Below are 21005 nucleotides of genomic sequence, written 5' to 3' on the forward strand. Positions count from 1 at the left end.
ATAGAATAGCTACAGCTTGCTTAATGTATAAATATTAGCACTGCGTTGGCCAGGAATCGAACCCGGGTCAACTGCTTGGAAGGCAGCTATGCTCACCACTATACCACCAACGCTCCATGGCATATGTTTTTTTTAAACTCTAGACATCACAACCCTGAGTTCAATGACTATATTGCACCAGTATCAGAGGTATTTTTGGTTTACAGACCAACATGAAAATCAGGAAAAAAGTTCTTGCAACTGCTAAGGAACTGGAGATTGAAACCAATGCAAAAGCTGCGCAGAAAAGGAGAAAGGGAAAGCAGCAGTTCAAATCATTGAAATAAGCATATTTTGGCAGCAAGGGAAAAACAGCAGGGTAGAGAAAGAAAACAGCTCCACGAAATTCACAGGAGATTGATAATAGCAGGACAAAAAAAGGGAATAATAACGTTCCAAGCAGGCTCAGAAAGAAGTGCGAGGGTCCCATCTTTCTTTAATGGTCATAACTGTGCATCATTTCCTTTGAAGTGTAGAGTTGATTCTCTGACCATCTGTCTCCCTGACTTTGAGCAGAGACCGATAGTTGAGCAGTCTCTTCCCACAAAAAGCTGGCACAAGCCTGCTGTTTTCCGCTCTGCCAGCGTGGAAACGAGAGAGTGGTCCTCACAAGAAAAAAATTCAATCCATGCTAGCAGAGGATGGTTTCGATCCATCGACCTCTGGGTTATGGGCCCAGCACGATTCCGCTGCGCCACTCTGCTTCCTGCTCAAACTCCTGTGGTTATGCAGATCAGGAGCCTTCAGAGGAGTGGCATGGGATCGCTGGAGCTATTCTGGCAGGGCTCTCACCTCATTTCCTAAGAATGTCACAAGGCATGCTGTTTGCAGAAAATCATCGCCTTCCCCTCTCACAGTCAGTCATAGGGGAAAGTCAAGGCCCTCTCAGTCACTAGCCATATCACGCCTTTGTCAAGACAGAAGCACCCCCACCCGCTCCTTCTCTGTGATCCTGCGCTACCATGCTCAGGTTTTGGCCTTACCTGGGAGCCAGAGGTGCACCCGGTGAGGGCTTGCCCGGTATGAGCGTTTGGGAGCGTTTGGGACGTTAGTGGACTTAGGACTGGAAGTTCTGTCCATTCGAAGCAGCCAACCTTCCTGCTGCAGACAGGGGCTGTTCCCTTGTGTTTCTTTCACCTTACTCTCGGATAAATTTGGTTGTATGCTGCAGTTGCCTGTGATGACTACAAGGTGGCGCTGCTTTCAGGTAAGAGCACAAATATGCAGAAAATGTTGGGGACTTTTGCCACATTTATCGGTGGTGGGTCTCGCACATTTTTTCCAGGGGAGAGATATTGACCTGAAACACTTTTTACTGCAGAGATGCTGCAGTTCTAAAGGCTGGTCGGGCAGAAGGGCTTAGCCGTTTCATTGCCTGCCCCCCTGCAGCCCATTTATTACCAGCAGTTGTGAGTGGTGACTGCTGTTTGTAAAATATAAAAATTTCAGGACATAGAAAGTCGCAGACGGGCCTTTTGGGATGCCTGCCTATGTCTTTGTTTATTATTTATCTAATAACTGAGTGATCTGGTCAAGATATTTCTCTTTTTTTTAACATATTGCGTTAAAATAGCTACAGCTTGCTTAATGAATAAATATTAGCACTGCGTTGGCCGGGAATCGAACCCGGGTCAACTGCTTGGAAGGCAGCTATGCTCACCACTATACCACCAACGCTCCGTGGCATATGTTTTTTTTAAACTCTAGACATCACAACCCTGAGTTCAATGACTATATTGCACCAGTATCAGAGGTATTTTTGGTTTACAGACCAACATGAAAATCAGGAAAAAAGTTCTTGCAACTGCTAAGGAACTGGAGATTGAAACCAATGCAAAAGCTGCGCAGAAAAGGAGAAAGGGAAAGCAGCAGTTCAAATCATTGAAATAAGATATATTGGCAGCAAGGGAAAAACAGCAGGGTAGAGAAAGAAAACAGCTCCACGAAATTCACAGGAGATTGATAATAGCAGTACAAAAAAAGGGAATAATAACGTTCCAAGCAGCCTCAGAAAGAAGTGCGAGGGTCCCATCTTTCGTTAATGGTTATAACTGTGCATCATTTCCTTTGAAGTGTAGGGTTGATTCTCTGACCATCTGTCTCCCTGACTTTGAGCAGAGACCGATAGTTGAGCAGTCTCTTCCCACAAAAAGCTGGCACAAGCCTGCTGTTTTCCGCTCTGGCAGCGTGGAAACGAGAGAGTGGTCCTCACAAGAAAAAAAATCAATCCATGCTAGCAGAGGATGGTTTCGATCCATGGACCTCTGGGGTATGGGCCCAGCACGCTTCCGCTGCGCCACTCTGCTTCCTGCTCAAAATGCTGTGGTTATGCAGATCAGGAGCCTTCAGAGGAGTGGCATGGGATCGCTGGAGCTATTCTGGCAGGGCTCTCACCTCATTTGCCTAAGAATGTCACAAGGCATGCTGGGTGCAGAAAATCTTCACCTTCCCCTCTCACAGTCAGTCATAGGGGAAAGTCAAGGCCCTCTCAGTCACTAGCCATGTCACGCCTTTGGCAAGACAGAAGCACCCCCACCCGCTCCTTCTCTGTGATCCTGCGCTACCATGCTCAGGTTTTGGCCTTACCTGGGAGCCAGAGGTGCACCCGGTGAGGGCTTGCCCGGTATGAGCGTTTGGGACGTGAGTGGACTTAGGACTGGAAGTTCTGTCCATTCGAAGCAGCCAACCTTCCTGCTGCAGACAGGGGCTGTTCCCTTGGGTTTCTTTCACCTTGCTCTCGGATAAATTTGGTTGTATGCTGCAGTTGCCTGCGATGACTACAAGGTGGCGCTGCTTTCAGGTAAGAGCACAAATATGCAGAAAATGTTGGGGACTTTTGCCACATTTATCGGTGGTGGGTCTCGCACATTTTTTCCAGGGGAGAGATATTGACCTGAAACACTTTTTACTGCAGAGATTCTGCAGTTCTAAAGGCTGGTCGGGCAGAAGGGCTTAGCCGTTTCATTGCCTGCCCCCCTGCAGCCCATTTATTACCAGCAGTTGTGAGTGGTGACTGCTGTTTGTAAAATATAAAAATTTCAGGACATAGAAAGTCGCAGACGGGGCTTTTGGGATGCCTGCCTATGTCTTTCTTTATTATTTATCTAATAGCTGAGTAATCTGGTCAAGATATTTCTCTTTTTTTTAACATATTGCGTTAGAATAGCTACAGCTTGCTTAATGTATAAATATTAGCACTGCGTTGGCTGGGAATCAAACCCGGGTCAACTGCTTGGAAGGCAGCTATGCTCACCACTATACCACCAACGCTCCGGGGCATATGTTTTTTTAAAACTCTAGACATCACAACCCTGAGTTCAATTACTATATTGCACCAGTATCAGAGGTATTTTTGGTTTACAGACCAACATGAAAATCAGGAAAAAAGTTCTTGCAACTGCTAAGGAACTGGAGATTGAAACCAATGCAAAAGCTGCGCAGAAAAGAAGAAAGGGAAAGCAGCAGTTCAAATCATTGAAATAAGCATATATTGGCAGCAAGGGAAAAACAGCAGGGTAGAGAAAGAAAACAGCTCCACGAAATTCACAGGAGATTGATAATAGCAGGACAAAAAAAGGGAATAATAACGTTCCAAGCAGCCTCAGAAAGAAGTGCGAGGGTCCCATCTTTCGTTAATGGTCATAACTGTGCATCATTTCCTTTGAAGTGTAGGGTTGATTCCCTGACCATCTGTCTCCCTGACTTTGAGCAGAGACCGATAGTTGAGCAGTCTCTTCCCACAAAAAGCTGGCACAAGCCTGCTTTTTTCCGCTCTGGCAGCGTGGAAACGAGAGAGTGGTCCTCACAAGAAAAAAAATCAATCCATGCTAGCAGAGGATGGTTTCGATCCATCGACCTTTGGGTTATGGGCCCAGCACACTTCCGCTGCGCCACTCTGCTTCCTGCTCAAAATGCTGTGGTTATGCAGATCAGGAGCCTTCAGAGGAGTGGCATGGGATCGCTGGAGCTATTCTGGCAGGGCTCTCACCTCATTTGCCTAAGAATGTCACAAGGCATGCTGGGTGCAGAAAATCTTCGCCTTCCCCTCTCACAGTCAGTCATAGGGGAAAGTCAAGGCCCTTTCAGTCACTAGCCATGTCACGCCTTTGTCAAGACAGAAGCACCCCCACCCGCTCCTTCTCTGTGATCCTGCGCTACCATGCTCAGGTTTTGGCCTTACCTGGGAGCCAGAGGTGCACCCGGTGAGGGCTTGCCCGGTATGAGCGTTCGGGACGTGAGTGGACTTAGGACTGGAAGTTCTGTCCATTCGAAGCAGCCAACCTTCCTGCTGCAGACAGGGGCTGTTCCCTTGGGTTTCTTTCACCTTGCTCTCGGATAAATTTGGTTGTATGCTGCAGTTGCCTGCGATGACTACAAGGTGGCGCTGCTTTCAGGTAAGAGCACAAATATGCAGAAAATGTTGGGGACTTTTGCCACATTTATCGGTGGTGGGTCTCGCACATTTTTTCCAGGGGAGAGATATTGACCTGAAACACTTTTTACTGCAGAGATGCTGCAGTTCTAAAGGCTGGTCGGGCAGAAGGGCTTAGCCGTTTCATTGCCTGCCCCCCTGCAGCCCATTTATTACCAGCAGTTGTGAGTGGTGACTGCTGTTTGTAAAATATAAAAATTTCAGGACATAGAAAGTCGCAGACGGGGCTTTTGGGATGCCTGCCTATGTCTTTGTTTATTATTTATCTAATAGCTGAATAATCTGGTCAAGATATTTCTCTTTTTTTTAACATATTGCGTTAGAATAGCTACAGCTTGCTTAATGTATAAATATTAGCACTGCGTTGGCCGGGAATCGAACCCAGGTCAACTGCTTGGAAGGCAGCTATGCTCACCACTATACCACCAACGCTCCATGGCATATGTTTTTTTTAAACTCTAGACATCACAACCCTGAGTTCAATGACTATATTGCACCAGTATCAGAGGTATTTTTGGTTTACAGACCAACATGAAAATCAGGAAAAAAGTTCTTGCAACTGCTAAGGAACTGGAGATTGAAACCAATGCAAAAGCTGCGCAGAAAAGGAGAAAGGGAAAGCAGCAGTTCAAATCATTGAAATAAGCATATATTGGCAGCAAGGGAAAAACAGCAGGGTAGAGAAAGAAAACAGCTCCACGAAATTCACAGGAGATTGATAATAGCAGGACAAAAAAAGGGAATAATAACGTTCCAAGCAGCCTCAGAAAGAAGTGCGAGGGTCCCATCTTTCGTTAATGGTCATAACTGTGCATCATTTCCTTTGAAGTGTAGGGTTGATTCTCTGACCATCTGTCTCCCTGACTTTGAGCAGAGACCGATAGTTGAGCAGTCTCTTCCCACAAAAAGCTGGCACAAGCCTGCTGTTTTCCGCTCTGGCAGCGTGGAAACGAGAGAGTGGTCCTCACAAGAAAAAAAATCAATCCATGCTAGCAGAGGATGGTTTCGATCCATCGACCTCTGGGTTATGGGCCCAGCACGCTTCCGCTGCGCCACTCTGCTTCCTGTTCAAAATGCTGTGGTTATGCAGATCAGGAGCCTTCAGAGGAGTGGCATGGGATCGCTGGAGCTATTCTGGCAGGGCTCTCACCTCATTTGCCTAAGAATGTCACAAGGCATGCTGGGTGCAGAAAATCTTCGCCTTCCCCTCTCACAGTCAGTCATAGGGGAAAGTCAAGGCCCTCTCAGTCACTAGCCATGTCACGCCTTTGTCAAGACAGAAGCACCCCCACCCGCTCCTTCTCTGTGATCCTGCGCTACCATGCTCAGGTTTTGGCCTTACCTGGGAGCCAGAGGTGCACCCGGTGAGGGCTTGCCCGGTATGAGCGTTCGGGACGTGAGTGGACTTAGGCCTGGAAGTTCTGTCCATTCGAAGCAGCCAACCTTCCTGCTGCAGACAGGGGCTGTTCCCTTGGGTTTCTTTCACCTTGCTCTCGGATAAATTTGGTTGTATGCTGCAGTTGCCTGCGATGACTACAAGGTGGCGCTGCTTTCAGGTAAGAGCACAAATATGCAGAAAATGTTGGGGACTTTTGCCACATTTATCGGTGGTGGGTCTCGCACATTTTTTCCAGGGGAGAGATATTGACCTGAAACACTTTTTACTGCAGAGATTCTGCAGTTCTAAAGGCTGGTCGGGCAGAAGGGCTTAGCCGTTTCATTGCCTGCCCCCCTGCAGCCCATTTATTACCAGCAGTTGTGAGTGGTGACTGCTGTTTGTAAAATATAAAAATTTCAGGACATAGAAAGTCGCAGACGGGGCTTTTGGGATGCCTGCCTATGTCTTTGTTTATTATTTATCTAATAGCTGAGTAATCTGGTCAAGATATTTCTCTATTTTTTAACATATTGCGATAGAATAGCTACAGCTTGCTTAATGTATAAATATTAGCACTGCGTTGGCCAGGAATCGAACCCGGGTCAACTGCTTGGAAGGCAGCTATGCTCACCACTATACCACCAACGCTCCATGGCATATGTTTTTTTTAAACTCTAGACATCACAACCCTGAGTTCAATGACTATATTGCACCAGTATCAGAGGTATTTTTGGTTTACAGACCAACATGAAAATCAGGAAAAAAGTTCTTGCAACTGCTAAGGAACTGGAGATTGAAACCAATGCAAAAGCTGCGCAGAAAAGGAGAAAGGGAAAGCAGCAGTTCAAATCATTGAAATAAGCATATATTGGCAGCAAGGGAAAAACAGCAGGGTAGAGAAAGAAAACAGCTCCACGAAATTCACAGGAGATTGATAATAGCAGGACAAAAAAAGGGAATAATAACGTTCCAAGCAGCCTCAGAAAGAAGTGCGAGGGTCCCATCTTTCGTTAATGGTCATAACTGTGCATCATTTCCTTTGAAGTGTAGGGTTGATTCTCTGACCATCTGTCTCCCTAACTTTGAGCAGAGAGCGATAGTTGAGCAGTCTCTTCCCACAAAAAGCTGGCACAAGCCTGCTGTTTTCCGCTCTGGCAGCGTGGAAACGAGAGAGTGGTCCTCACAAGAAAAAAAATCAATCCATGCTAGCAGAGGATGGTTTCGATCCATCGACCTCTGGGTTATGGGCCCAGCACGCTTCCGCTGCGCCACTCTGCTTCCTGTTCAAAATGCTGTGGTTATGCAGATCAGGAGCCTTCAGAGGAGTGGCATGGGATCGCTGGAGCTATTCTGGCAGGGCTCTCACCTCATTTGCCTAAGAATGTCACAAGGCATGCTGGGTGCAGAAAATCTTCGCCTTCCCCTCTCACAGTCAGTCATAGGGGAAAGTCAAGGCCCTCTCAGTCACTAGCCATGTCACGCCTTTGTCAAGACAGAAGCACCCCCACCCGCTCCTTCTCTGTGATCCTGCGCTACCATGCTCAGGTTTTGGCCTTACCTGGGAGCCAGAGGTGCACCCGGTGAGGGCTTGCCCGGTATGAGCGTTTGGGAGCGTTCGGGACTTAGGCCTGGAAGTTCTGTCCATTCGAAGCAGCCAACCTTCCTGCTGCAGACAGGGGCTGTTCCCTTGGGTTTCTTTCACCTTGCTCTCGGATAAATTTGGTTGTATGCTGCAGTTGCCTGCGATGACTACAAGGTGGCGCTGCTTTCAGGTAAGAGCACAAATATGCAGAAAATGTTGGGGACTTTTGCCACATTTATCGGTGGTGGGTCTCGCACATTTTTTCCAGGGGAGAGATATTGACCTGAAACACTTTTTACTGCAGAGATTCTGCAGTTCTAAAGGCTGGTCGGGCAGAAGGGCTTAGCCGTTTCATTGCCTGCCCCCCTGCAGCCCATTTATTACCAGCAGTTGTGAGTGGTGACTGCTGTTTGTAAAATATAAAAATTTCAGGACATAGAAAGTCGCAGACGGGGCTTTTGGGATGCCTGCCTATGTCTTTCTTTATTATTTATCTAATAGCTGAGTAATCTGGTCAAGATATTTCTCTTTTTTTTAACATATTGCGTTAGAATAGCTACAGCTTGCTTAATGTATAAATATTAGCACTGCGTTGGCTGGGAATCAAACCCGGGTCAACTGCTTGGAAGGCAGCTATGCTCACCACTATACCACCAACGCTCCGGGGCATATGTTTTTTTAAAACTCTAGACATCACAACCCTGAGTTCAATTACTATATTGCACCAGTATCAGAGGTATTTTTGGTTTACAGACCAACATGAAAATCAGGAAAAAAGTTCTTGCAACTGCTAAGGAACTGGAGATTGAAACCAATGCAAAAGCTGCGCAGAAAAGAAGAAAGGGAAAGCAGCAGTTCAAATCATTGAAATAAGCATATATTGGCAGCAAGGGAAAAACAGCAGGGTAGAGAAAGAAAACAGCTCCACGAAATTCACAGGAGATTGATAATAGCAGGACAAAAAAAGGGAATAATAACGTTCCAAGCAGCCTCAGAAAGAAGTGCGAGGGTCCCATCTTTCGTTAATGGTCATAACTGTGCATCATTTCCTTTGAAGTGTAGGGTTGATTCTCTGACCATCTGTCTCCCTGACTTTGAGCAGAGACCGATAGTTGAGCAGTCTCTTCCCACAAAAAGCTGGCACAAGCCTGCTTTTTTCCGCTCTGGCAGCGTGGAAACGAGAGAGTGGTCCTCACAAGAAAAAAAATCAATCCATGCTAGCAGAGGATGCTTTCGATCCATCGACCTTTGGGTTATGGGCCCAGCACACTTCCGCTGCGCCACTCTGCTTCCTGCTCAAAATGCTGTGGTTATGCAGATCAGGAGCCTTCAGAGGAGTGGCATGGGATCGCTGGAGCTATTCTGGCAGGGCTCTCACCTCATTTGCCTAAGAATGTCACAAGGCATGCTGGGTGCAGAAAATCTTCGCCTTCCCCTCTCACAGTCAGTCATAGGGGAAAGTCAAGGCCCTCTCAGTCACTAGCCATGTCACGCCTTTGTCAAGACAGAAGCACCCCCACCCGCTCCTTCTCTGTGATCCTGCGCTACCATGCTCAGGTTTTGGCCTTACCTGGGAGCCAGAGGTGCACCCGGTGAGGGCTTGCCCGGTATGAGCGTTCGGGACGTGAGTGGACTTAGGACTGGAAGTTCTGTCCATTCGAAGCAGCCAACCTTCCTGCTGCAGACAGGGGCTGTTCCCTTGGGTTTCTTTCACCTTGCTCTCGGATAAATTTGGTTGTATGCTGCAGTTGCCTGCGATGACTACAAGGTGGCGCTGCTTTCAGGTAAGAGCACAAATATGCAGAAAATGTTGGGGACTTTTGCCACATTTATCGGTGGTGGGTCTCGCACATTTTTTCCAGGGGAGAGATATTGACCTGAAACACTTTTTACTGCAGAGATGCTGCAGTTCTAAAGGCTGGTCGGGCAGAAGGGCTTAGCCGTTTCATTGCCTGCCCCCCTGCAGCCCATTTATTACCAGCAGTTGTGAGTGGTGACTGCTGTTTGTAAAATATAAAAATTTCAGGACATAGAAAGTCGCAGACGGGGCTTTTGGGATGCCTGCCTATGTCTTTGTTTATTATTTATCTAATAGCTGAATAATCTGGTCAAGATATTTCTCTTTTTTTTAACATATTGCGTTAGAATAGCTACAGCTTGCTTAATGTATAAATATTAGCACTGCGTTGGCCGGGAATCGAACCCAGGTCAACTGCTTGGAAGGCAGCTATGCTCACCACTATACCACCAACGCTCCGTGGCATATGTTTTTTTTAAACTCTAGACATCACAACCCTGAGTTCAATGACTATATTGCACCAGTATCAGAGGTATTTTTGGTTTACAGACCAACATGAAAATCAGGAAAAAAGTTCTTGCAACTGCTAAGGAACTGGAGATTGAAACCAATGCAAAAGCTGCGCAGAAAAGGAGAAAGGGAAAGCAGCAGTTCAAATCATTGAAATAAGCATATATTGGCAGCAAGGGAAAAACAGCAGGGTAGAGAAAGAAAACAGCTCCACGAAATTCACAGGAGATTGATAATAGCAGGACAAAAAAAGGGAATAATAACGTTCCAAGCAGCCTCAGAAAGAAGTGCGAGGGTCCCATCTTTCGTTAATGGTCATAACTGTGCATCATTTCCTTTGAAGTGTAGGGTTGATTCTCTGACCATCTGTCTCCCTGACTTTGAGCAGAGACCGATAGTTGAGCAGTCTCTTCCCACAAAAAGCTGGCACAAGCCTGCTGTTTTCCGCTTTGGCAGCGTGGAAACGAGAGAGTGGTCCTCACAAGAAAAAAAATCAATCCATGCTAGCAGAGGATGGTTTCAATCCATCGACCTCTGGGTTATGGGCCCAGCACGCTTCCGCTGCGCCACTCTGCTTCCTGTTCAAAATGCTGTGGTTATGCAGATCAGGAGCCTTCAGAGGAGTGGCATGGGATCGCTGGAGCTATTCTGGCAGGGCTCTCACCTCATTTGCCTAAGAATGTCACAAGGCATGCTGGGTGCAGAAAATCTTCGCCTTCCCCTCTCACAGTCAGTCATAGGGGAAAGTCAAGGCCCTCTCAGTCACTAGCCATGTCACGCCTTTGTCAAGACAGAAGCACCCCCACCCGCTCCTTCTCTGTGATCCTGCGCTACCATGCTCAGGTTTTGGCCTTACCTGGGAGCCAGAGGTGCACCCGGTGAGGGCTTGCCCGGTATGAGCGTTTGGGAGCGTTCGGGACGTGAGTGGACTTAGGCCTGGAAGTTCTGTCCATTCGAAGCAGCCAACCTTCCTGCTGCAGACAGGGGCTGTTCCCTTGGGTTTCTTTCACCTTGCTCTCGGATAAATTTGGTTGTGTGCTGCAGTTGCCTGCGATGACTACAAGGTGGCGCTGCTTTCAGGTAAGAGCACAAATATGCAGAAAATGTTGGGGACTTTTGCCACATTTATCGGTGGTGGGTCTCGCACATTTTTTCCAGGGGAGAGATATTGACCTGAAACACTTTTTACTGCAGAGATTCTGCAGTTCTAAAGGCTGGTCGGGCAGAAGGGCTTAGCCGTTTCATTGCCTGCCCCCCTGCAGCCCATTTATTACCAGCAGTTGTGAGTGGTGACTGCTGTTTGTAAAATATAAAAATTTCAGGACATAGAAAGTCGCAGACGGGGCTTTTGGGATGCCTGCCTATGTCTTTGTTTATTATTTATCTAATAGCTGAGTAATCTGGTCAAGATATTTCTCTATTTTTTAACATATTGCGATAGAATAGCTACAGCTTGCTTAATGTATAAATATTAGCACTGCGTTGGCCAGGAATCGAACCCGGGTCAACTGCTTGGAAGGCAGCTATGCTCACCACTATTCCACCAACGCTCCATGGCATATGTTTTTTTTAAACTCTAGACATCACAACCCTGAGTTCAATGACTATATTGCACCAGTATCAGAGGTATTTTTGGTTTACAGACCAACATGAAAATCAGGAAAAAAGTTCTTGCAACTGCTAAGGAACTGGAGATTGAAACCAATGCAAAAGCTGCGCAGAAAAGGAGAAAGGGAAAGCAGCAGTTCAAATCATTGAAATAAGCATATATTGGCAGCAAGGGAAAAACAGCAGGGTAGAGAAAGAAAACAGCTCCACGAAATTCACAGGAGATTGATAATAGCAGGACAAAAAAAGGGAATAATAACGTTCCAAGCAGCCTCAGAAAGAAGTGCGAGGGTCCCATCTTTCGTTAATGGTCATAACTGTGCATCATTTCCTTTGAAGTGTAGGGTTGATTCTCTGACCATCTGTCTCCCTGACTTTGAGCAGAGACCGATAGTTGAGCAGTCTCTTCCCACAAAAAGCTGGCACAAGCCTGCTGTTTTCCGCTCTGGCAGCGTGGAAACGAGAGAGTGGTCCTCACAAGAAAAAAAATCAATCCATGCTAGCAGAGGATGGTTTCGATCCATCGACCTCTGGGTTATGGGCCCAGCACGCTTCCGCTGCGCCACTCTGCTTCCTGTTCAAAATGCTGTGGTTATGCAGATCAGGAGCCTTCAGAGGAGTGGCATGGGATCGCTGGAGCTATTCTGGCAGGGCTCTCACCTCATTTGCCTAAGAATGTCACAAGGCATGCTGGGTGCAGAAAATCTTCGCCTTCCCCTCTCACAGTCAGTCATAGGGGAAAGTCAAGGCCCTCTCAGTCACTAGCCATGTCACGCCTTTGTCAAGACAGAAGCACCCCCACCCGCTCCTTCTCTGTGATCCTGCGCTACCATGCTCAGGTTTTGGCCTTACCTGGGAGCCAGAGGTGCACCCGGTGAGGGCTTGCCCGGTATGAGCGTTTGGGAGCGTTCGGGACGTGAGTGGACTTAGGCCTGGAAGTTCTGTCCATTCGAAGCAGCCAACCTTCCTGCTGCAGACAGGGGCTGTTCCCTTGGGTTTCTTTCACCTTGCTCTCGGATAAATTTGGTTGTATGCTGCAGTTGCCTGCGATGACTACAAGGTGGCGCTGCTTTCAGGTAAGAGCACAAATATGCAGAAAATGTTGGGGACTTTTGCCACATTTATCGGTGGTGGGTCTCGCACATTTTTTCCAGGGGAGAGATATTGACCTGAAACACTTTTTACTGCAGAGATTCTGCAGTTCTAAAGGCTGGTCGGGCAGAAGGGCTTAGCCGTTTCATTGCCTGCCCCCCTGCAGCCCATTTATTACCAGCTGTTGTGAGTGGTGACTGCTGTTTGTAAAATATAAAAATTTCAGGACATAGAAAGTCGCAGACGGGGCTTTTGGGATGCCTGCCTATGTCTTTGTTTATTATTTATCTAATAGCTGAGTAATCTGGTCAAGATATTTCTCTATTTTTTAACATATTGCGATAGAATAGCTACAGCTTGCTTAATGTATAAATACTAGCACTGCGTTGGCCAGGAATCGAACCCGGGTCAACTGCTTGGAAGGCAGCTATGCTCACCACTATACCACCAACGCTCCATGGCATATGTTTTTTTTAAACTCTAGACATCACAACCCTGAGTTCAGTGACTATATTGCACCAGTATCAGAGGTATTTTTGGTTTACAGACCAACATGAAAATCAGGAAAAAAGTTCTTGCAACTGCTAAGGAACTGGAGATTGAAACCAATGCAAAAGCTGCGCAGAAAAGGAGAAAGGGAAAGCAGCAGTTCAAATCATTGAAATAAGCATATTTTGGCAGCAAGGGAAAAACAGCAGGGTAGAGAAAGAAAACAGCTCCACGAAATTCACAGGAGATTGATAATAGCAGGACAAAAAAAGGGAATAATAACGTTCCAAGCAGGCTCAGAAAGAAGTGCGAGGGTCCCATCTTTCTTTAATGGTCATAACTGTGCATCATTTCCTTTGAAGTGTAGAGTTGATTCTCTGACCATCTGTCTCCCTGACTTTGAGCAGAGACCGATAGTTGAGCAGTCTCTTCCCACAAAAAGCTGGCACAAGCCTGCTGTTTTCCGCTCTGCCAGCGTGGAAACGAGAGAGTGGTCCTCACAAGAAAAAAATTCAATCCATGCTAGCAGAGGATGGATTCGATCAATCGACCTCTGGGTTATGGGCCCAGCACGCTTCCGCTGCGCCACTCTGCTTCCTGCTCAAAATCCTGTGGTTATGCAGATCAGGAGCCTTCAGAGGAGTGGCATGGGATCGCTGGAGCTATTCTGGCAGGGCTCTCACCTCATTTGCCTAAGAATGTCACAAGGCATGCTGGGTGCAGAAAAACTTCACCTTCCCCTCTCACAGTCAGTCATAGGGGAAAGTCAAGGCCCTCTCAGTCACTAGCCATATCACGCCTTTGTCAAGACAGAAGCACCCCCACCCGCTCCTTCTCTGTGATCCTGCGCTACCATGCTCAGGTTTTGGCCTTACCTGGGAGCCAGAGGTGCACCCGGTGAGGGCTTGCCCGGTATGAGCGTTCGGGACGTGAGTGGACTTAGGACTGGAAGTTCTGTCCATTCGAAGCAGCCAACCTTCCTGCTGCAGACAGGGGCTGTTCCCTTGGGTTTCTTTCACCTTGCTCTCGGATAAATTTGGTTGTATGCTGCAGTTGCCTGCGATGACTACAAGGTGGCGCTGCTTTCAGGTAAGAGCACAAATATGCAGAAAATGTTGGGGACTTTTGCCACATTTATCGGTGGTGGGTCTCGCACATTTTTTCCAGGGGAGAGATATTGACCTGAAACACTTTTTACTGCAGAGATGCTACAGTTCTAAAGGCTGGTCGGGCAGAAGGGCTTAGCCGTTTCATTGCCTGCCCCCCTGCAGCCCATTTATTACCAGCAGTTGTGAGTGGTGACTGCTGTTTGTAAAATATAAAAATTTCAGGACATAGAAAGTCGCAGACGGGGCTTTTGGGATGCCTGCCTATGTCTTTGTTTATTATTTATCTAATAGCTGAGTAATCTGGTCAAGATATTTCTCTTTTTTTTAACATATTGCGTTAGAATAGCTACAGCTTGCTTAATGTATAAATATTAGCACTGCGTTGGCCGGGAATTGAACCCAGGTCAACTGCTTGGAAGGCAGCTATGCTCACCACTATACCACCAACTCTCCGTGGCATATGTTTTTTTTAAACTCTAGCCATCACAACCCTGAGTTCAATTACTATATTGCACCAGTATCAGAGGTATTTTTGGTTTACAGACCAACATGAAAATCAAGAAAAAAGTTCTTGCAACTGCTAAGGAACTGGAGATTGAAACCAACGCAAAAGCTGCGCAGAAAAGGAGAAAGGGAAAGCAGCAGTTCAAATCATTGAAATAAGCATATATTGGCAGCAAGGGAAAAACAGCAGGGTAGAGAAAGAAAACAGCTCCACGAAATTCACAGGAGATTGATAATAGCAGGACAAAAAAAGGGAATAATAACGTTCCAAGCAGCCTCAGAAAGAAGTGCGAGGGTCCCATCTTTCGTTAATGGTCATAACTGTGCATCATTTCCTTTGAAGTGTAGGGTTGATTCTCTGACCATCTGTCTCCCTGACTTTGAGCAGAGACCGATAGTTGAGCAGTCTCTTCCCACAAAAAGCTGGCACAAGCCTGCTTTTTTCCGCTCTGGCAGCGTGGAAACGAGAGAGTGGTCCTCACAAGAAAAAAAATCAATCCATGTTAGCAGAGGATGGTTTCGATCCATCGACCTCTGGGTTATGGGCCCAGCACGCTTCCGCTGCGCCACTCTGCTTCCTGCTCAAAATGCTATGTTATGCAGATCAGGAGCCTTCAGAGGAGTGGCATGGGATCGCTGGAGCTATTCTGGTAGGGCTCTCACCTCATTTGCCTAAGAATGTCACAAGGCATGCTGGGTGCAGAAAATCTTCACCTTCCCCTCTCACAGTCAGTCATAGGGGAAAGTCAAGGCCCTCTCAGTCTCTAGCCATGTCACGCCTTTGTCAAGACAGAAGCACCCCCACCCGCTCCTTCTCTGTGATCCTGCGCTACCATGCTCAGGTTTTGGCCTTACCTGGGAGGCAGAGGTGCACCCGGTATGAGCGTTTGGGAGCGTTCGGGACGTGAGTGGACTTAGGACTGGAAGTTCTGTCCATTCGAAGCAGCCAACCTTCCTGCTGCAGACAGGGGCTGTTGCCTTGGGTTTCTTTCACCTTGCTCTCAGATAAATTTGGTTGTATGCTGCAGTTGCCTGCGATGACTACAAGGTGGCGCTGCTTTCAGGTAAGAGCACAAATATGCAGAAAATGTTGGGGACTTTTGCCACATTTATCGGTGGTGGGTCTCGCACATTTTTTCCAGGGGAGAGATATTGACCTGAAACACTTTTTACTGCAGAGATTCTGCAGTTCTAAAGGCTGGTCGGGCAGAAGGGCTTAGCCGTTTCATTGCCTGCCCCCCTGCAGCCCATTTATTACCAGCAGTTGTGAGTGGTGACTGCTGTTTGTAAAATATAAAAATTTCAGGACATAGAAAGTCGCAGACGGGGCTTTTGGGATGCCTGCCTATGTCTTTGTTTATTATTTATCTAATAGCTGAGTAATCTGGTCAAGATATTTCTCTTTTTTTTAACATATTGCGTTAGAATAGCTACAGCTTGCTTAATGTATAAATATTAGCACTGCGTTGGCCGGGAATCAAACCCGGGTCAACTGCTTGGAAGGCAGCTATGCTCACCACTATACCACCAACGCTCCATGGCATATGTTTTTTTTAAACTCTAGACATCACAACCCTGAGTTCAATGACTATATTGCACCAGTATCAGAGGTATTTTTGGTTTACAGACCAACATGAAAATCAGGAAAAAAGTTCTTGCAACTGCTAAGGAACTGGAGATTGAAACCAATGCAAAAGCTGCGCAGAAAAGGAGAAAGGGAAAGCAGCAGTTCAAATCATTGAAATAAGCATATATTGGCAGCAAGGGAAAAACAGCAGGGTAGAGAAAGAAAACAGCTCCACGAAATTCACAGGAGATTGATAATAGCAGGACAAAAAAAGGGAATAATAACGTTCCAAGCAGGCTCAGAAAGAAGTGCGAGGGTCCCATCTTTCTTTAATGGTCATAACTGTGCATCATTTCCTTTGAAGTGTAGGGTTGATTCTCTGACCATCTGTCTCCCTGACTTTGAGCAGAGACCGATAGTTGAGCAGTCTCTTCCCACAAAAAGCTGGCACAAGCCTGCTGTTTTCCGCTCTTGCAGCGTGGAAACGAGAGAGTGGTCCTCACAAGAAAAAAAATCAATCCATGCTAGCAGAGGATGGTTTCGATCCATCGACCTCTGGGTTATGGGCCCAGCACGCTTCCGCTGCGCCACTCTGCTTCCTGCTCAAAATGCTGTGGTTATGCAGATCAGGAGCCTTCAGAGGAGTGTCATGGGATCGCTGGAGCTATTCTGGCAGGGCTCTCACCTCATTTGCCTAAGAATGTCACAAGGCATGCTGGGTGCAGAAAATCTTCGCCTTCCCCTCTCACAGTCAGTCATAGGGGAAAGTCAAGGCCCTCTCAGTCACTAGCCATGTCACGCCTTTGTCAAGACAGAAGCACCCCCACCCGCTCCTTCTCTGTGATCCTGCGCTACCATGCTCAGGTTTTGGCCTTACCTGGGAGCCAGAGGTGCACCCGGTGAGGGCTTGCCCGGTATGAGCGTTTGGGAGCATTCGGGACGTGAGTGGACTTAGGACTGGAAGTTCTGTCCATTCGAAGCAGCCAACCTTCCTGCTGCAGACAGGGGCTGTTCCCTTGGGTTTCTTTCACCTTGCTCTCGGATAAATTTGGTTGTATGCTGCAGTTGCCTGCGATGACTACAAGGTGGCGCTGCTTTCAGATAAGAGCACAAATATGCAGAAAATGCTGGGGACTTTTGCCACATTTATCGGTGGTGGGTCTCGCACATTTTTTCCAGGGGAGAGATATTGACCTGAAACACTTTTTACTGCAGAGATGCTGCAGTTCTAAAGGCTGGTCGGGCAGAAGGGCTTAGCCGTTTCATTGCCTGCCCCCCTGCATCCCATTTATTACCAGCAGTTGTGAGTGGTGACTGCTGTTTGTAAAATATAAAAATTTCAGGACATAGAAAGTCGCAGACGGGGCTTTTGGGATGCCTGCCTATGTCTTTGTTTATTATTTATCTAATAGCTGAGTAATCTGGTCAAGATATTTCTCTTTTTTTTAACATATTGCGTTAAAATAGCTACAGTTTGCTTAATGTATAAATATTAGCACTGCGTTGGCTGGGAATCGAACCCGGGTCAACTGCTTGGAAGGCAGCTATGCTCACCACTATACCACCAACGCTCCGTGGCATATGTTTTTTTTAAACTCTAGACATCACAACCCTGAGTTCAATGACTATATTGCACCAGTATCAGAGGTATTTTTGGTTTACAGACCAACATGAAAATCAGGAAAAAAGTTCTTGCAACTGCTAAGGAACTGGAGATTGAAACCAATGCAAAAGCTGCGCAGAAAAGGAGAAAGGGAAAGCAGCAGTTCCAATCATTGAAATAAGCATATATTGGCAGCAAGGGAAAAACAGCAGGGTAGAGAAAGAAAACAGCTCCACGAAATTCACAGGAGATTGATAATAGCAGGACAAAAAAAGGGAATAATAACGTTCCAAGCAGGCTCAGAAAGAAGTGCGAGGGTCCCATCTTTATTTAATGGTCATAACTGTGCATCATTTCCTTTGAAGTGTAGGATTGATTCTCTGACCATCTGTCTCCCTGACTTTGAGCAGAGACCGATAGTTGAGCAGTCTCTTCCCACAAAAAGCTGGCACAAGCCTGCTGTTTTCCGCTCTGGCAGCGTGGAAACGAGAGAGTGGTCCTCACAAGAAAAAAAATCAATCCATGCTAGCAGAGGATGGTTTCGATCCATCGACCTCTGGGTTATGGGCCCAGCACGCTTCCGCTGCACCACTCTGCTTCCTGCTCAAAATGCTGTGGTTATGCAGATCAGGAGCCTTCAAAGGAGTGGCATGGGATCGCTGGAGCTATTCTGGCAGGGCTCTCACCTCATTTGCCTAAGAATGTCACAAGGCATGCTGGGTGCAGAAAATCTTCGCCTTCCCCTCTCACAGTCAGTCATAGGGGAAAGTCAAGGCCCTCTCAGTCACTAGCCATGTCACGCCTTTGTCAAGACAGAAGCACCCCCACCCGCTCCTTCTCTGTGATCCTGCGCTACCATGCTCAGGTTTTGGCCTTACCTGGGAGCCAGAGGTGCACCCGGTGAGGGCTTGCCCGGTATGAGCGTTTGGGAGCATTCGGGACGTGAGTGGACTTAGGACTGGAAGTTCTGTCCATTCGAAGCAGCCAACCTTCCTGCTGCAGACAGGGGCTGTTCCCTTGGGTTTCTTTCACCTTGCTCTCGGATAAATTTGGTTGTATGCTGCAGTTGCCTGCGATGACTACAAGGTGGCACTGCTTTCAGGTAAGAGCACAAATATGCAGAAAATGCTGGGGACTTTTGCCACATTTATCGGTGGTGGGTCTCGCACATTTTTTCCAGGGGAGAGATATTGACCTGAAACACTTTTTACTGCAGAGATTCTGCAGTTCTAAAGGCTGGTCGGGCAGAAGGGCTTAGCCGTTTCATTGCCTGCCCCCCTGCAGCCCATTTATTACCAGCAGTTGTGAGTGGTGACTGCTGTTTGTAAAATATAAAAATTTCAGGACATAGAAAGTCGCAGACGGGGCTTTTGGGATGCCTGCCTATGTCTTTGTTTATTATTTATCTAATAGCTGAGTAATCTGGTCAAGATATTTCTCTTTTTTTTAACATATTGCGTTAGAATAGCTACAGCTTGCTTAATGTATAAATATTAGCACTGCGTTGGCCGGGAATCAAACCCGGGTCAACTGCTTGGAAGGCAGCTATGCTCACCACTATACCACCAACGCTCCATGGCATATGTTTTTTTTAAACTCTAGACATCACAACCCTGAGTTCAATGACTATATTGCACCAGTATCAGAGGTATTTTTGGTTTACAGACCAACATGAAAATCAGGAAAAAAGTTCTTGCAACTGCTAAGGAACTGGAGATTGAAACCAATGCAAAAGCTGCGCAGAAAAGGAGAAAGGGAAAGCAGCAGTTCAAATCATTGAAATAAGCATATATTGGCAGCAAGGGAAAAACAGCAGGGTAGAGAAAGAAAACAGCTCCACGAAATTCACAGGAGATTGATAATAGCAGGACAAAAAAAGGGAATAATAACGTTCCAAGCAGGCTCAGAAAGAAGTGCGAGGGTCCCATCTTTCTTTAATGGTCATAACTGTGCATCATTTCCTTTGAAGTGTAGAGTTGATTCTCTGACCATCTGTCTCCCTGACTTTGAGCAGAGACCGATAGTTGAGCAGTCTCTTCCCACAAAAAGCTGGCACAAGCCTGCTGTTTTCCACTCTGCCAGCGTGGAAACGAGAGAGTGGTCCTCACAAGAAAAAAATTCAATCCATGCTAGCAGAGGATGGTTTCGATCCATCGACCTCTGGGTTATGGGCCCAGCACGCTTCCGCTGCGCCACTCTGCTTCCTGCTCAAAATCCTGTGGTTATGCAGATCAGGAGCCTTCAGAGGAGTAGCATGGGATCGCTGGAGCTATTCTGGCAGGGCTCTCACCTCATTTGCCTAAGAATGTCACAAGGCATGCTGGGTGCAGAAAATCTTCGCCTTCCCCTCTCACAGTCAGTCATAGGGGAAAGTCAAGGCCCTCTCAGTCACTAGCCATATCACGCCTTTGTCAAGACAGAAGCACCCCCACCCGCTCCTTCTCTGTGATCCTGCGCTACCATGCTCAGGTTTTGGCCTTACCTGGGAGCCAGAGGTGCACCCGGTGAGGGCTTGCCCGGTATGAGCGTTCGGGACGTGAGTGGACTTAGGACTGGAAGTTCTGTCCATTCGAAGCAGCCAACCTTCCTGCTGCAGACAGGGGCTGTTCCCTTGGGTTTCTTTCACCTTGCTCTCGGATAAATTTGGTTGTATGCTGCAGTTGCCTGCGATGACTACAAGGTGGCGCTGCTTTCAGGTAAGAGCACAAATATGCAGAAAATGTTGGGGACTTTTGCCACATTTATCGGTGGTGGGTCTCGCACATTTTTTCCAGGGGAGAGATATTGACCTGAAACACTTTTTACTGCAGAGATGCTACAGTTCTAAAGGCTGGTCGGGCAGAAGGGCTTAGCCGTTTCATTGCCTGCCCCCCTGCAGCCCATTTATTACCAGCAGTTGTGAGTGGTGACTGCTGTTTGTAAAATATAAAAATTTCAGGACATAGAAAGTCGCAGACGGAGCTTTTGGGATGCCTGCCTATGTCTTTGTTTATTATTTATCTAATAGCTGAGTAATCTGGTCAAGATATTTCTCTTTTTTTTAACATATTGCGTTAGAATAGCTACAGCTTGCTTAATGTATAAATATTAGCACTGCGTTGGCCGGGAATTGAACCCAGGTCAACTGCTTGGAAGGCAGCTATGCTCACCACTATACCACCAACGCTCCATGGCATATGTTTTTTTTAAACTCTAGACATCACAACCCTGAGTTCAATGACTATATTGCACCAGTATCAGAGGTATTTTTGCTTTACAGACCAACATGAAAATCAGGAAAAAAGTTCTTGCAAC

At 46.9% G+C, this 21005-nt stretch overlaps 6 non-coding genes across 6 annotated transcripts; all 6 read right to left on the minus strand.

Annotated features, from left to right (window-relative positions):
* Positions 1-1644: 1644 nt before the first annotated feature.
* On the minus strand, positions 1645-1716 carry TRNAG-UCC (transfer RNA glycine (anticodon UCC)). The gene has a single exon. It is a non-coding gene; the product is annotated as a tRNA-Gly (tRNA).
* Positions 1717-4831: 3115 nt separating this feature from the next.
* Positions 4832-4903, minus strand: TRNAG-UCC (transfer RNA glycine (anticodon UCC)). Its single transcript has one exon. It is a non-coding gene; the product is annotated as a tRNA-Gly (tRNA).
* A 4710-nt stretch (positions 4904-9613) lies between these two features.
* Positions 9614-9685, minus strand: TRNAG-UCC (transfer RNA glycine (anticodon UCC)). The gene has a single exon. It is a non-coding gene; the product is annotated as a tRNA-Gly (tRNA).
* Positions 9686-16003: 6318 nt separating this feature from the next.
* On the minus strand, positions 16004-16075 carry TRNAG-UCC (transfer RNA glycine (anticodon UCC)). The gene has a single exon. It is a non-coding gene; the product is annotated as a tRNA-Gly (tRNA).
* Positions 16076-19211: 3136 nt separating this feature from the next.
* TRNAG-UCC (transfer RNA glycine (anticodon UCC)) lies at positions 19212-19283 on the minus strand. The gene has a single exon. It is a non-coding gene; the product is annotated as a tRNA-Gly (tRNA).
* Positions 19284-20805: 1522 nt separating this feature from the next.
* Positions 20806-20877, minus strand: TRNAG-UCC (transfer RNA glycine (anticodon UCC)). Its single transcript has one exon. It is a non-coding gene; the product is annotated as a tRNA-Gly (tRNA).
* Positions 20878-21005: the final 128 nt, after the last annotated feature.

This window comes from Pleurodeles waltl, unplaced genomic scaffold (genome assembly GCF_031143425.1).
Source record: "Pleurodeles waltl isolate 20211129_DDA unplaced genomic scaffold, aPleWal1.hap1.20221129 scaffold_69, whole genome shotgun sequence".
In the NCBI taxonomy this organism is placed as follows: domain Eukaryota; kingdom Metazoa; phylum Chordata; class Amphibia; order Caudata; family Salamandridae; genus Pleurodeles; species Pleurodeles waltl.